Source organism: Anomalospiza imberbis, chromosome 9 (assembly GCF_031753505.1).
Source record: "Anomalospiza imberbis isolate Cuckoo-Finch-1a 21T00152 chromosome 9, ASM3175350v1, whole genome shotgun sequence".
In the NCBI taxonomy this organism is placed as follows: Eukaryota; Metazoa; Chordata; class Aves; order Passeriformes; family Viduidae; genus Anomalospiza; species Anomalospiza imberbis.
In genome coordinates this window covers 11061245-11077467 of record NC_089689.1, presented here as the reverse complement: position 1 = coordinate 11077467, position 16223 = coordinate 11061245, and the positions used below count along the sequence as shown (strand labels likewise).

At 39.0% G+C, this 16223-nt stretch overlaps 2 long non-coding RNA genes across 6 annotated transcripts in view; both read right to left on the bottom strand.

The window, feature by feature from the left end:
• Positions 1-8987, bottom strand: part of LOC137479296 (uncharacterized) — a 91954-nt gene extending 82967 nt beyond the window's left edge. For 4 of the 5 annotated variants that reach the window (XR_011002144.1, XR_011002145.1, XR_011002146.1 and 1 more), the window contains exons 1-2: positions 8627-8987; positions 1259-1380 (exon numbers count right to left, since the gene is read on the bottom strand). This is a non-coding gene — a long non-coding RNA (uncharacterized lncRNA). Of the gene's footprint in view, positions 1-1258; positions 1381-8081; positions 8151-8626 lie in introns of all 5 variants that reach the window. The other variant, XR_011002143.1, reaches the window with a different exon arrangement.
• Positions 8988-12135: 3148 nt separating this feature from the next.
• LOC137479295 (uncharacterized) lies at positions 12136-15488 on the bottom strand. Its single transcript, XR_011002141.1, has 2 exons — positions 15379-15488; positions 12136-13441 (listed from the first exon to the last, which is right to left on the bottom strand). It is a non-coding gene; the product is annotated as an uncharacterized lncRNA (long non-coding RNA).
• Positions 15489-16223: the final 735 nt, after the last annotated feature.

The window sequence follows — 16223 nt, the reverse complement described above, 5'->3', positions numbered from 1 at the left end:
CTTTTTCTCTCTTGGCTTTTTCAGTTATGCCAGGTTTGGGAGGAAGGGAATCAACCGTTCCTCCAGCAGTCCATTCTGCATCTAAGGCAGACACAGCAAGTCATCAATAACAAGAGGAAGAGATTTTATATCTACAACACATATGCTGATAGACTTGGAAAAGAACTATTTTTGCTTAATATTTAACCTCCTATGCAACCATGCACTGCTTACAAAAAATGTCTCAAGCTTATTATCAGTGCTGTAAAAACATGAAAAGGTTGATCAAGTCCATTGCACAGCCCTGGTTTGGATGTTTATTGTAAAAATTACAGCAATAATTATAAAAAAATACATATTTAATAACCACATTTTCGTCTTACCCTAATTTATGAAGTGCAGTTTCCCAGGCAACAGACTAGTCCAGGGAGTCTGTAGACCTCTGAAATTTTTTCATTCAAAATATGAACCATTGTTAACTGAATCTACATCAGCTTACACAGGTTTGTTTTTCTTAGCCTGGTGTTCACTGCTCACAAGTAATCTCTATATATGCTGCAATGGACACTCTATGTGTCCAAGCCCAGTATAATAATTTGATTTTCCAAGGCAGTAGAAGACTTTTTCTGGTTAAAAAAGGTATAAAAATGGGTGCACACAAGTTTGTGATCCCCTCATCATTTCCCCTTTCCCCACTGCTTTCCTAAGCATGCATAGAAAATAAGAACTTTGACAAACCCCAGATTTGGCATCAGTTTTTGGACCAAATAGTGTAATGGCTTCTGTCCGAAATGTCAAAACCAACCCATTACACTAGTAAAAGAAAAACAGTCAACAAAATGTGTATTTCTGCATTCAGAACCTCTATAAGTCTTGCCTATCCCTAAACATCACAAATATGCTGAAGAAGCACATTTAATTAAGAACATGAAGTGTCCAAAAAGAAAACATACCAATTCTGTTAATTGTGCCATCATTCCTGTAAAACATACCTGAGGAGAAAGCAGTCTGTGACCTGTAAACATATGCACAAATGTGTCTCTACTTCCAAGCTGTCCTTTGTGGAGAGTCTGAGATGACAAACTAGGTCTACAGTGAGAAGTTTCACTGCTATATGCCTGCTCCTCAGCTGAGCTAAATGTGCATCATAAAGTAAGAAGCTATGTAAGAGCCAGTTATGTCTTCCTATTTTAGGACTTTTTTTTTTTTAACTCACTCAGAACTTATGTAAACTATGTCACTTAAAGCCTAATGCATGTCATAATCTGTTTTTTCTTACATTGGTCATGTATCTTCTTCACAGTCTTGCCAATGAGGCAGTGCAAGAATCAGCATGTCAGGGACTCCTCACAGCAGTGAAATTCCCATTTGGCTCCGTAGGCTGCTGTCTGTCTCCATGCACTACACAGATGGAAGACAAGTTCACAAATTGAAGACAACTTACCAAGATCTAAGAGTTCAACCAAACACTAAACATGGATTTCTGTTACAGATAACTCACACATGCAGCCACTGATATCTCTATGGAAAACTGTCAGATACATTGCCTATTTAAAAACAGTGATTTACATTAAAACAGAAATCCAGTAAAAGACAATGTTAAACAGGTGGGGTTTTTTTCTGATTTGTTCTGTTTGCTATTATAAAAATAAGGAGATTTATTTTTACTGTTATATTTTTTCTCCAGATTATTATAAATATAGGATAAAGTCTGATACCTGGGGCCATATTTGCATTCACCATCACCATCCCAGTGTAAAACCTTTAAATCTGGCCTGAAAATATATTAAGATTGCTGGACCTAAAATAACCTGCAGATAAACTTTGTGCATCTCAAGACAAGACTATGATTTCACGGAGTGTAAGTTAGAGCACTACTAATTATTTTTTTACTTAACATCTCTGACCAACATCTAAATCTTGTTCTAATTTTTGTCTATCTATAAAAGAATAAGAGAATGGAAATTTTCCCATCTTACCAGCTTCCCCTCAAAGTCAGTAACTCGATATCTATACTGCAGAAGCCTTGTTTAGAAAGCAGGTATCATAGGGACATTGTCCCCTAAAAATGTCCCTATGACATTTTTAGATGTTGCTGCTCAACCTAACAGAAAAGCCCCTTTGAGTGAGGTTTATAAGCAAGGTAACTTGTATAACTTTTTTATGTATAGAAAGAGACTGCTAATAAAAGGCAATAAAGTATTTCCCTCACCTCCTTTTAGACTAAGCAATGGATTTTCCCCATTGTAATAGATAACCTAAAAGCAATGGCTGCCAAAGGGTTAAAGGTACAAGAGCAATTAACTGTTCAAATCACAAGTGTTAGCACACCAAAACGGAAAGAGTTCAAACTTCTGTGCATCCTTTGTTTCTACTGCTACAGACTTCCAGCTTTCCCACTTCTTCTCTTTTCTCACTTTCAGATTTTCACTGCTGTGAATTATAGGAAGAGAATATGTTTTCCAACAGCCATTTTAATTTTAGGAACATCTACTTGGTAACTGAATTTTAAACTCAAATTATGATATGAATTCAACTTTACTGTCAAGAGGCATTTCACAAAACAGAAAACACAAAAGGATTTGTGGATGAGCTCTTAATTCTGATGACGACTTCTTTTGGAATGCCAGGTAGCCCAGGAGTATAAAGCAATGTTGAAGTGAAAGGGGAGGTAATTCTACCTTCAAGAGTGTAAATGCATGTAATATATAATAACTCTCTACAAAAGTAGGGACTGCTGACAAATACTAACCTTGGAGAAAATGGCAAAAAAGATGTGCAAAAGCAAAGCTTTTGGGAACTAATACAGGAATGGCAAGAGGCAATCTTGGAAGGCCACTAGGGTTAAAGATCTAATTTCAAAAGAATGTCAATCAAAAAACAGTTTATGCAGTCAGAAGATCTCAGTGGCCACAGTCTACTGATCTGGGAATTGGAGGAAATTAATCATGGGAAGCATAGAGTAAATCCATGATATGCCAGGTATACAAAAGCTCTTAATAGTCACAAAATTCCAAATGTAGCAATTATTTCTCTTTCCCTTCTTCTAGCTGGGGTCATGAGGAGGAGTCTGTGGCCCTCAGCCATCCTCCCAGGAGTAGGTTAACAGCCTCATTAATTATGATGGGCAGTCTTTTAAGTGCTATTGAGATCAGTGTAACTTTCTGCATGGTGTGAGATCATGCTAACAGTGGCCACCTCGCTGTGACACTGAGCTGTTAATGCATTACTCCTGTTTCAGCCTGTTCATGCCCCATGAACAAATGCTAACATAGCAAATGCCATCATGATTGCTCAGTGCACTCAGAGCAACTTCACAGGCACCCATGTCCTGGGAATTTGGCAGGCAGGGAGGCAATCTGGTGTTTATACTGCACGGCACATGTATGAAACACTTCTCCACTGGTGATGAAGCTAGCAAAGAAGGTCCCAGCTGTTAAGCAAACAAGTATCAGCTGTCATATTCATCAACCCCCTGAATGTGTCTGCACCTCCTTGGATGAACGTCCTTGCGCACCTTCCCCAGGTGCCCCCAAACCCCAGCGGCCTCTCTGAGACATGGCTTCATAACTGCACATTTTGTGCCCTCATTTTGTTAAGCAGCTGACCACTCTTCTTCAGGGAAATAATGCTGATGGAACAAGGTAGAGGAACCACAGAAAACGGTTTCATGATTTCAAGATGCGTGCAGATACAATAGGCAGTGCAGCAGGGATGATCCTGACCTCACAACCATGGCTCTGCAATTTGTCAGCCCAAAACTGCTTCTGCTTCCCATCCACTCAGCACAGACCCCGTGGTGTCTGCTTTCACTGTCTCACTTCAGCAGTATAATGATGCAAATGCTAAGTCATATCTGAATCTGAGGAATAAAGGTTCTATCCATAAATGATGAAGACTTTTTTTTCTTACTGATTCATGTTTCTGTTTAATTCTTCTGATTTAAGAAAGAAAACAAATTTTACAAATTCCTTTGAAAATTCTCTGAATTGTATGTTTACAGTTGTAATTTCAATTTAGGGTCCTAAAAAAAAAGTACTGATTGAGCTACTGGGGTCCTAAATGTATTTCTGAAAACTATCAGAATAGCAATATATACTGGACAAATATACAGAATATTTCTGATTAAAACCAGAATATTAGAACACCAGGAATTACTTGCCATGTTGGTCAGTAGCTGTGGGGCCTTCTGCAGTTTTACAAGATGTGAACAATTTAATTGCTGTCTCCAACTCTCAGTCAAATTTCTGTTTTATTGACCAACATTAAGCAAAAATATTACAACAGGACTACTGAGACAGAGCCCAATGTTAAGGCAAGGTGTATAAGGCCATAGGAGAGAGAGAAGAATAACAGAGCAGAGAACTGAACTTGGCTCTTCCATGTCCCAGGAATTAGATGTAGTCACTCAGCAGAGGTCTGTGTAGCTCCAAGCCAGTAAATGAGATACCTTCACTATGGTAATGTGAATCAAACACCCGCATCTTTCCAAATAAGTGCACTGCTGGGACATAATACAGGTTCATTTCCTCCATTTCTTGTGGAAGCAGATAAGAAAGGTTAAAATTCAATTTCCCAGCAAGGCAGAGAGAAAGAATTTTTTTACCTTGAAGATTTTTAATAAGAAAACTGTTTCATCCATTTTCAATAATCAGCATTGCTGAAGCTAATTCACAATAAGGGACTAAAAGTTGCTAACTTTTCCAAGGCCACTTGGCTTTCTTCACACAAACAAGTATCCTGAAATACAGGGTAATCTGAATTTTGAATTTGCAGTTCACTTAGTCTCAGTTGGTTATGCTGTTCATACAACTACTTCTATACATTTCACTGATGATGCATTGTGCTGCTCTAAGCTGGCATATTATCAGGTAACTTGAAGGGCACCTTCACTCTTCTTCACTGATTCCTTTTGCCTTTCCAAACATTGTCTCTGCTCTCCTGGCTCCCTAGTCTTTGTCTTACCCTTTCAAAACATTCACTTTTTGGGGAGTTTTCAAAGCAAAAATAATGAGCCACATCCTGCTAGGAGTCTTGGTGTCCCAGCCCTGACAGCCGCTCCTGGCTCTGCTCGTACCCACTCTCCCTGCTGCTCCCGAGATCCAGTGAGTCATGGCAGGGAAACACAGCCTCTTCCTCTTGCACCAGCTGCTCTCAAACTCAACAACAAACTGGAAATAATATTATCTTTCTCTCATAGGATAGAACAGTGTTTTCTGGCCAGCCCCACTGGCTTGTTTGGGTTTTTTCCTCCCATTTTTCTTAAGGCTTCAACTGTGTCATTCCCTCTCCCTCACCCTTGAAAACTGAAAAACACAATTAAACCTCATTGTCAACTACCAGCAAGAAGATCACTTTTAAAGTTTCAACATGCAAATTTTATAGTTGGAAAAAAAAAAAAAAAATCCCAACAACCTCATCATTTTCTCCTAAATCCATATATTTTCTTGGATTTCATATTTTCTACATACCTTAGAAATTTATATTATGTTCTCCATGTTATGGTAGAAATAATTGCCTCTCCACTGACAACTTGTCAGGTTTCAGGATGATGCAATATGAGAAGACAGAGATATAATCTTCCAGATTTATAACAGAAATACTCCTCACAGACCCTTAACTAGTGCAGTGGTATCGAGTGCCACTGCAATATACAATGATAGTAAAAGTTATGTTATCTGAGGTAAAAGACTCCCTGCACACACCTGAATACTCTCCTAATAACTTTTAAAGTTATCCATAGCATAAAAAAATTATAAAAAGTAGCTTCTTTTCACAGTGGTCTTTCCTGTTTTACATATGAGTCTTCAGCTTCTTCAATCAGGTTTTTTACTGTTTTGGTTTGTTTTTCTTCTTTTTTTCCACTGTCTCTACCCTTGGTCTTCATCAAGATTTGTCTATGAACCTTTCACCATGATGATATCAAGTACATAAGCAGGCTGCTGAAAATGGAAGGATTAAAAAAAAAAGTACATGTGTGTATACGTATGTACCTACGTATCTGATAGCTCCTCAGACATGCTTCCAATTGTATATGTGTAAGCAGAGTATTCACCAAGTTCCCAGATGCCTTTTGTAAAGAACTGATTAAGTTCTGAATATTTAGAATTCGAACTAAATATACACAACTGATGTTTCCTACATGAAATATTCTGTTCATCTAGTTTGTTTCCAAGGGATAAAGAGCCAGTAAGAAAATGCACAGATAGAAGCAAATGAAAAGAAACCTTCCATTCATAGTTAGAGGCATGATGTATTTTTTTTAGATTTGATACACACAGAGAAACCCTTGAGATACTTTTCAGTTACGGCTGGATAAGAGGAATAGCCAGAGGTCAGAGAATGACCAACGAGCAAGTAAAGCAAAGCACAAACAGGACCGTCCCCCCCAGTGTCACAGCGCTGCTCCCAGGCAGGATGCTTCAGGAGCTGGCCTGGCAGCAGCCCCCACATGAAATGAGCTGCTGGCAGAGCCCAGCAGAGGTGGCTGCTGTGCTCTGCCCAGCCAGGCCCCCAGCTCTGTGCTGAGGGGGTGTGCAGCTGCCCAGGAACTGACTTGGCAAGGTGCAAGCGGCTGAGTGCACCCAAGGGACTGCAGTGCTTGTCACAGAACCTCTGCTGCTGCATGGGACACGGCGTTTGTCCCATGGAAATCTCTGCTGGAGACAGTGACACCAAGCTGGGCATGGCACAGACTGGGGTCTGCCCCAGGAAGGGACACTTCACAAAATTCAAAGCCTGTTACCAGCTGCAGAAACCATTCAGATTCCATGGCTAGCTAGATCAAAAATGCCACAGAAGGTTAATCCCTGTTTTCAGAAGGCCGAGAAATGAGTGCAAAGCGATTAGGCAATAAGCACAGCAAATTTCTAAAATAATGTAATGAAACAGACTCTGATATTGAGACATGCTGGAGACAAACCTCGAACCAGTGCCCAGTTGAAAAAGCACACAGTATAGGACAGGAGACACAAACAATACAGGGCTGGCAACAGTGCTCAGGGAATGTGCTACAAACCTTAAAATCCTAGCTAAGCCTCAGAAGAGGCTGAATCACAGCTGTTCATTTTTAATGCTAGAAATTATATAAAACCAGCCTGGCTTTATTTCAGTTACTGAGGCAAAGACTATGTAGCTGATCAAGTGAAGATTATTTTTCCTGAGCCAGACTATTTAAGGGATTGAGCACATAGGTCCAAGACCCTGTAGAAGAATTCAAGTGACTGACTAACAAACAGGAATTTGAATACCTTTTCCTGTCTACCCACAAAGTAGCAGGAAGGCAGAGCTGATAGAATACACCAGAAAAATGTAATTAAATTCATAATATTTTTTCTCATAAAAATATCCTGTCATTAAATACCAAAACCCTTTCTAAAACAAGATCAATATCTCAAAACTGAAATAATTATTAGGTTAAAATAAAAACCTTAAAGTGTCTCAACCAAACTTTTTCATATTTATTAAATAAATACAAAGACAACACCTTCTGTTTGGGAAATGCCCATCCCACTGTTGCCAGATTATAGTAAAATATTGGGACCAAATATGTATGTCTCAGCTTTTGCTTTTTCCCCAATGCCTGGTCCTGATCTCTGCTAAAGAGATTTGTTCTGAAAAAGCACTGTCTCAAGAAAGACAGTTGGAAGACATTTCCAGAAGTTTCCAACCCCAGTGTTGACTAAACACAAGTCCAAAAAACTTCCAAGGATGAAGAAATACATACAGCACTCTCTTCGTGCTGTACACCCTCCGCACAAAGAAGCCTTTTTCTAATGAAAATATTTGCACTTGCACTGATCACCTCCCTAATTTTCTTCATGCTTAGCCCAAGCCAGGCTCCTGTTGCTGGATCAGCATAAGCAAGTAGAGCCTGTATGCTGCCTGTACTAAAAGCACAGTACATTTATGTTCTGCAACCTCTCAGCCTACAGGAAATCCATCACTTGGGTCTGGCAGGGTGCTTACAGAATCCTGCCCTTTGGCTTCTCTGCCAGGAGGAGTCAATGCAGGGAGCTCTGGGGGCTGTGTGGTTACAACTCTGAGCTGCAGCCCAGCACACACACAGAGCACAGTGGCGACAAAGAGGCAAACAGCCTTACCTTTCTAATAAAGCTACACCTGCTAGGGCTTATCCTCAACAGTAAAATGAATCTCCCATAACTCTATAGCTGCAGCAGGATGTAAAAACTGTTTCTGTCACATAACACACTTAGTGTTGGGTTTATGTGCAAGTAAGCCAAGAATGGGGTTACTCACAGGCTTATAGTTGAACACTGTATGAATGCAAGCACTTGCTGGACCAGCTCCCAAGTGCCTCCTTCATTATCTCCATATCTCAAAATGATGACTTCCAATTCAGACTGCTCAGTTTCTCCATGCTATTGTACTTCCTGCTATGCCAAATAGAACCTTTTCATATTAATTTTAGCAGATGCTTTAATTTATCCTTTATACTATATTTTATTAATGCCTATTGCACTGGCATCTAGCAGATGGCCAACTTCAAAACCAAAGTTTTATGGAGGAATTACAAGAATAGTCAGGCAAATGGGTTCTTCACAGCTGGGAAGCTGTTACAGTATGGTATATTTATAGTATATAAAAGATACTTGTGAACAGAACAGATGGTAACTTAAGAAATTACCTGAATTTGGATTTTGTCCTGAATTTCAGTAGATCTTCGTGAGTTTGACATTCAGCAGTTTTATTCTTTCAATCTCTTTACTTTCTCTTCTAACATCACACACTCAGATTTTCTGAAAAAATATGCTTTCATAAACTTAAAAAAAAAATCTTTCAGAAAGGTTAAGCAATGACTTGAAACTGTTAAGGAATCCAGCAGGTCAGCAGATTTCTTACAGTCAAAGTTATGAACAGCTGCAGTGTCTCCCACAGATGTGACACAACACTTTATAAACACATGGCTACCTAGGTACACAAGTGTGACAAACATATCAGCTCATCCTCTCCATGTTTGTTTCGTAAGCTATTTGGAAGTAAACTTTTAATTTACAACCAGTTAAGCTTTGAAGTTCAAGTCTAGCTGGGAAACTTTGGAAAATGAGAGATGCTTTTAGAGCAGTTACCTTGCCGACTGTACCTGAGGCACAGTTTACCCTTCCTTTCTGAGGTGATTAAGAGGTTTCTACAGGAATGAAAGCCCTTTGGGATGTGCATCACAATTTTTAGACATACATAGTATTTACAAGTTCCTTATACCAAATCATGTACATTACACTTGCAATATCTAAGTTTTTCAGCTGAATTCAAAGGACAGATTTCCAATATCCAAATGGGCATAAGACCCTCACTTCCAGTTGATTTACAAGCAAAAGAATATTGGTATTTAAACGTGAAATTCTACTTCACAACAATTAATCTATGGTGACCATTAACTGGAGTGCTCTGTGCTGCAAGGTCTCTTTTCTTGGCACAGCCACCCTTGCAGATTGTTAGGTTACCTGTAGCAGCATTTTCTGTACTACAGAATACAAAATATACAGTCCTAAGTTCAAAATTAACTTAAAAAAATAGTTAAAAGATTTAATAAAAATTATCTCGTTTACACAGAAAATTTCAAGTCTATCATCTTCGGTCAATTCAGTAGTTAAACTTTACTGCTCACTATCCTAAGAGAGCCTTGGGCTTTTACACAAGCATAAATAGAGATCAGCATATCAGGTATTGCATAACATTTGTTTGATCTGTTTTGTGTATAGTCTCTATCCTTCGTATTAATGAACTAAAATAGTTATTATAAATTCTCTCCAGAGGGACCTGTGAGCCTTTTCTGTGGAGCCACAGAATCTGATTAAATGTAAGAAAATAGACTGCATTTATCTCTTGATTCTCAGATGGCTACACGTCCAGCAGGCTTCCCTAACAGGACAGCTCTGAACTCTTCTAATTCAGCTCTTGCTTGTTTGGATCAACAACAGATATGATCAGCTTGTTGCACACCTCAATCAACTAACCTGCACAAGGAAGCTACCATCCAGATAACTTATACAAAATGAACTTTCACTAGCCAGTTTTGGGGGCTGCTTGGTCGTAAAATCTAATCATGTATTAGGATTTAAGGAAAAAACTATTAGTTGTTTTGTCATATAATGACTTGAATGTACTTTTCCACAATGACAAATCATGTTTTTATTGTACTGGGAAGCCAGGTCTAGGTTGTATGTCACAAATATCCTTGACACATTTACTTCTTCCCAAAAACTTTAAAAGGAGCCTATGGAGCCTTGTCTTCATAGTCTCTCCAAGTAATGCATTTGCCTTCCAGTTAAATATGCATTCTACAAGACTTGACTATACTGCACTGAACTGAATATTAAATATAACTGAATAAATAACTGAATGTTAAAGCAGCTGAATGCTTTTTAGTTCCCAAAAAGTTTTCTTGACATTTTTATATATCTATATATATTAGACTTATGGATCATTCTGGGAACATCCTGTTTGCTACTAAGGTAGCTAGTAAGTGTAAGCAGTCAAATTTGGTTTAAATATACAGCAGTTGAAATATAGGGTTTAATTATGAAACATCTCATATATGTTAACATGAGCAAGAATGCAAAGCAAAGAAAGACATATTCTATGTTTAAGTTCAGCATTATTGAAACTCTAAATTCATTTCAGATTTCTCCTTTATCTCAAAGATTAGCCTTCTAAATTCTGACTTTTTTAGAATTCACTTATTCTACTTTATAGAACAGGAAATTGCTATCTGGAAAAAACTGTGAAACCATCTCAATCCTTCTGCCTCCCTGGCTCGTTTTTTGAGGCTGGCTTTGGTTCTCTTTGGGTTTTTTTAGCATCCATAGAAAACAAATTCTACTTAGCACTAATGAAAATTAAAAAAAAAAATCCACCCAACAAACAAATAAACCAACCCAAGAGGGAAAAAAAAAAAAGGCAACTGAAAAACAGAATCCAAAACAAAAGAAACCAAGAACAAACTCTGCATCTCTTATTTCCACTGAAATCACCTAGGTCCAAATTCAACAAAGGACCGAAGGACTTGAAAGACAATTGCTTCCGGGCTTGTCTTTTCAATGCCTGGAGATGATGTCAAGACAGCAGGTCCCAGGATGGGCTGTGCAATGCTGTGCAGAGCAGGAGCAGAGCATGGGTCTCACACGGGTTTGCAGCAGCCGGGCTGTGAGAGGGACTGTCCAAAACCAGGTACTCATCTCTGGGAAACAAGAGGGTGAGCTCTTTCAACCCTTCAGCTGATCTACACAGGACCAGATCCATAGCAGCAAGCTTCTCCTCCAGACTTTGGAGCAGAGAAAGAGCTGGGATTTTGCCTGTGACAGCATCTCTGCCTCAGTCAGCATCCTGCATCCCAGCCCTGCCAGAGCAGGGACCGAGCTGAGCAGGGATGCAGAGACAGGCTGAGGCACCAGGCTGGAGGGGCTGTGGCTCAGGCAGCACAGTGAGCACAGCCTGCTCTCACTGCAGCCCTCTGGAGCTCAGGTGTAAGCTGCAGCTCAGCCTGCAAGCCCCCCCAGGACAGAGCTGCTCTGGGCACACACAGACACCATGAACCATGGCTCAGCCAGGAGAGCTCAGCAAAGTGCAGGGCTTGCAGAACAAGGAACAGCTAGGGCCTAAACTCAAAGTGAGAATCCTGAAAACCCCTCTGCAGCTACTTCCTTACCTCCAAGTTCAGTTCAAGGATTGGTGGCTCAACTCTTTCCTAACACAGGTCTCAAAGTCCAGAGTCTGATTGCCTTTACTCACCTTGGCAATATTTTTTACAAGGGGAGTACACTAATATTTAGGCTCTCTGCAGTAGAACGTATTGCTCAAAGTGAGCAATAGTGGCAGAATCTATTCCAGGGGAAGGGGAAAAAAAAAAAAAAAAAAAAAAAAAGAAAGAGCAATTGCAAACACTGTGGAAAACTTAACATGGACATTTTTTAGCATCAGAAAATTCTGGAGGCTTCAAAGTAAACTCATAATTCAGAAGCATTTGAGAGACAGCAGTGCATCAATAATAGATTTTTAGTAGGTTATATCCTTGAAAGAAGGTAGATGGTAGAGCAGACAAAATAAAGTTGTTGGTGGCCTAATACATTGCAAGTGGTTTGTCACCTACAAGACTGAATTCTTTAAAGATATCTAACACACATATACAGAAAAAAATATCTCAAGTGAATTTATTGACCAAAACCAGTTCCACAGAACCAATTAGTATCTTACACAGGCTGCCCTGCAAGGCTTATGAGGCTATCCATCACTTGTCCATTTAACTATTTAGCATTTGTTCCAGCAATTTGTCACACTGTCAGAAGGGTAGCATTTCAGAATAGGAGTTTTGGTTGAAAGAAATCTAACTCAGATAGTGCAGATATTTCTTTTCTAATAAGACTTACACAAGATTTATGTTTCTATTATTTTTAACCTTAAGCATCTTGTCTGGAAGGTGAGGTTAATTCTTTGTATTTCAGAGTTTCCGCATTTAAATCAATTGTGTTAGATGAGAATTTAAAAATATTATGCAGAATGGAATTACTTCAAACTTCATCAACAATTCACAGTTCTGACATCAGGGAGTGTGTTATCTTACAGCTGCAGTGCTTACATTTTTATCACTTTTACCATCTAGTCATTGGCTTTTATGTTTATTTTTGGTGACTTTCTTAATTTCACTGTACCAAAAGAATCACAAAAAAATTACCTTTCTCTTGAATGAGAGGCAAAGTTTCAACATAACATTAGCATGTCTACTCACAAGGTATTTCAGATTTTTCAGGCTCTATACTTCTAAAGGGAAAGAAAAAGGATTGCTGATGAGTTTCAATTACTCACCTCCAGATATTTATAAATACAAATTTAATGTATAAAATGCATTAAATGCATAAAAACTAAAATGCAAAATAAATATTTCAAGCTCTGCTATCTCTAAAAGAACGTTTGATGTCTATAGCGCAGGTACTGGGAACTGTTTCAAAAGACTGGCACTTGCTTTTAAACACATCCAGAATATTTTACCTGAACAACATGTAGGAAATAGACTAACACAATTCCTACATTAAATGGAAGCAGCTACAATGAGTATGTCAGGCAACCTGTTAACACCTTGTCAGAGAACTCTCGTGGTTCTACCACACATGGTGGTGTGTCCACACACCTGCAATTCTGCCACTTCAGACTCCACCAAAATAAACAGGAGCTATTCCAAAATAACCTTTAGATTTGTTTATTGTTTCAGAAGCAGGACTCTGTTTTTAATGCTGCGAGTGCACAGTTCAGAGGTCTGCTTTCCTGATACCCTGTAGATTTTCCTGATTTAGATTTTATAGAGTGGCTGCAGCACAGAAGCCTGGGAATCAAATGCCATCTCTGCATCTGAATGCTGTTAAGTAGCTCCCATGGCATTTCTCCCTGACTCTCAGTGTGTGTCTGTCACTAAGCTCACTCCCAGAGATAAAACAGCAAATGTGAACTCCTGCGGGAAAGCACGTCAAGTAAAAACCTTTCTTGAAGCCTTGAGAATGCTCCAGCTCAGTCAATCTTCAGGCCTTCAATCAGTACACCCATCTCACCTTGTATACAGAAGGTTTTACAGTGTACCAGCATTAGGTAGGGATAACCAAATGTTTAATAAATAAAGAGAAAAGTGAGTATCTCTGTGTAAAAGGCTTAGCAAATAGATAAAACAGCAACTAGATAATACAGATTAGGCCTGCTCAAACACCCCAAAACATTCCCCACTCTGCTTTGCTGAGTAATCTTAGTATTAAGCATGCTTGACAGATTTGCCTATTTCTGTCTATAATTAATTGCATCAATTATCTTGGTATCTGTTAAATATCACAGTTGTATTAGTCTGCCTGTAGAGGATGCATCTACCTTAGATGTAGGTTACTCTGCCTTCAAAATAAATAATATTTCCAGTTACACTCAGAATAGCACAGCAATTCTTTAATACTGGACAGGAAAAGTGGGAGAAGGAAAGAACCTGCAGGACAGACCATCAGTTCACAAGAGCCAAGGAGTTGGTTCCAGGCAGACACAGCCAGAAGGCCCACTTCAAAGAGAGAAAGGTGCTCATGTCCATAGCAGTGCTGAGCCCAGCAAGCAAGAATGTCCAGCTGCAGGTCTTGGGGCTGTGGAACACCTGCTTACTTACCTTTGGAAGAGGGCTTGCTTGTTTGCTCTCTTAAATATACATCAAACATTACAAAAACAAAATACACATAGAAAATTGTTTCAGCTGCAGAGAGTGACATGGAAAAAAACTCAACCAAAAAAAAAAAAAAAAAAAAAATCCCTGAAAACAAGTTTGCTGTGTTAAACACAAGCCTGAGGGGAAAACTGCCCACAACCAGCAAACTGTCAGTTCATCTAACCTGTCTTTAGAGAGAACTTGAAAACCTACCAGTAATAGGACAGACAAAGAAAGCCAGCAACAAATACTACAGCCTGAGAGACAGTAGCAAGTCCTTCTACCAGAAACCAGAAGAAAGGATATTCTGATATTTACATACCTCATTCCCCTCTACTCACACGCCTCCTGAAAAAAAAAAAAAAAAAAAGGAAAAAAAAATCCTCTGCAGCTTCTGATTTTCTTTTCATTCCCTTTTGTAAAGGAAGTTCCAGGTCATCTCCCAGAAGCTGCAGAAAAGCTTTTGGGGGTTTAATAATCCAGAGTTAATAGCCATTCATTTGGCAGCCTTGGTACAGAAGGCGGGTCAGAATTAATTTCTTGCTTAACCAAGGCTGAAATTCGCATTTAAAGTGTAAAAAGATATAGCTGTTACTGAAGTCTCATTCAGCAAGAGACATTCAGAGTGAGATGATCGCAGCAAGAACTTGTCCTGAATATAAAAATCTTCCAGGAACAGGTACAGACTCAAACAAAAAGATGGAAATTGAAAGAGAAAAATAAGAAATAACCCAAATTCATCATGAAGGGCCAAACCAGCCTTTGCCTGCCTGTGTGTAGCTGATGTCAATGACATGAGAATTGACCTCTAAACCATGGCTACTCCATCAGCTGGCACTCAGGGCAGTTCAGTGCAGAACTGATTGGAATCACCTAATCAGTTCAAAAAGGTTTCACAATGGCCTTAAATGTGGTGGCTATCAGAAAGGGGGCTCACAGGTATAAAGATCAGTTACTATTTAAGTAACATTCAGTGAGATACATTTATACTTCCATCAAGATGGGAAGAGGAAAGTAAGTCTGAAGAAGCAGGATTTCAAAAGGAGTACAGAAGCACTTTCCACTATAAGCCTTTCCAGAGAAAGAAAATGCATGAAATTAAATAAAAGATCATCTGTAAATAATCACATTAAGCATTAAAATTTCCTGAAAACAGAATCTGGAACTAGAAAAGCTTATATAAACAAAGCAAAATGAAACTATTGGACACAATATGCCTTGTTCTAGGATGCCCTTCCACATTTTCTTCTTACTGTTCAATCTACCTCTTTCCATCTGGTTTTCTTGTCCAACTGGCAAATTTTAAGGCAACTATGAGGAAGAGGACAGTTTTTTTACTGTGTGTATCATGCCAAATGTAAAAAAAAGACAACTATCCAAAGTAGACACGTTGATTAGACACCGCCATTTAGAAAACGCAATTTTAGAAATCATCAGGTACATGGTATAGACATGCTGCTTTGAGTTTCAAATTCTCTAGGCATCTTCTTTATCTAATCCTTGTTGGGATTAAATATTTTACCCCACTTAATATTCTTGGAGTGCACTTGCTACAAAATTAGACATGTATAAATAGCTCTTTTGTGGATACTGGCAATGATTTATATCTTCACCCCTTTCAGGTATGGAAAAGTAAGTAGAAAATCTGATTCTGGAGCCAACGATGGTGTATTTACATTCATCTTTCACATAAACAGGTCCAAAAGCTTGGGTTCAGAGGAATGTCTAGAAAGGAGCAAATTCAAGAGCAATGCTCCTGGTTTCAAGCATTAAGAAGTTAAGAATGTTCTGCTACACCATGGAGATGGGGAGAGAAGCTCTGATGAAGGAAATGCCAGGGGCCATGTCACCAGACCTCTGTTTTCTTGACCTGTTCTTCTTTGCACACTTGCTCTCTACTCCCAAAATACATACAGGTGATCGCTTTTTTGAAGTAAGATGGAAGTCAAAATTGCCGGTGCAACTGTAAAAAGCCACAAAACTGATGTTTGAGGCAGCAATAGAAGCTGATAACTGGAGTTCACACTGTTTCCAAGGCTTGCTGAAGATCTCTGCATAGTTT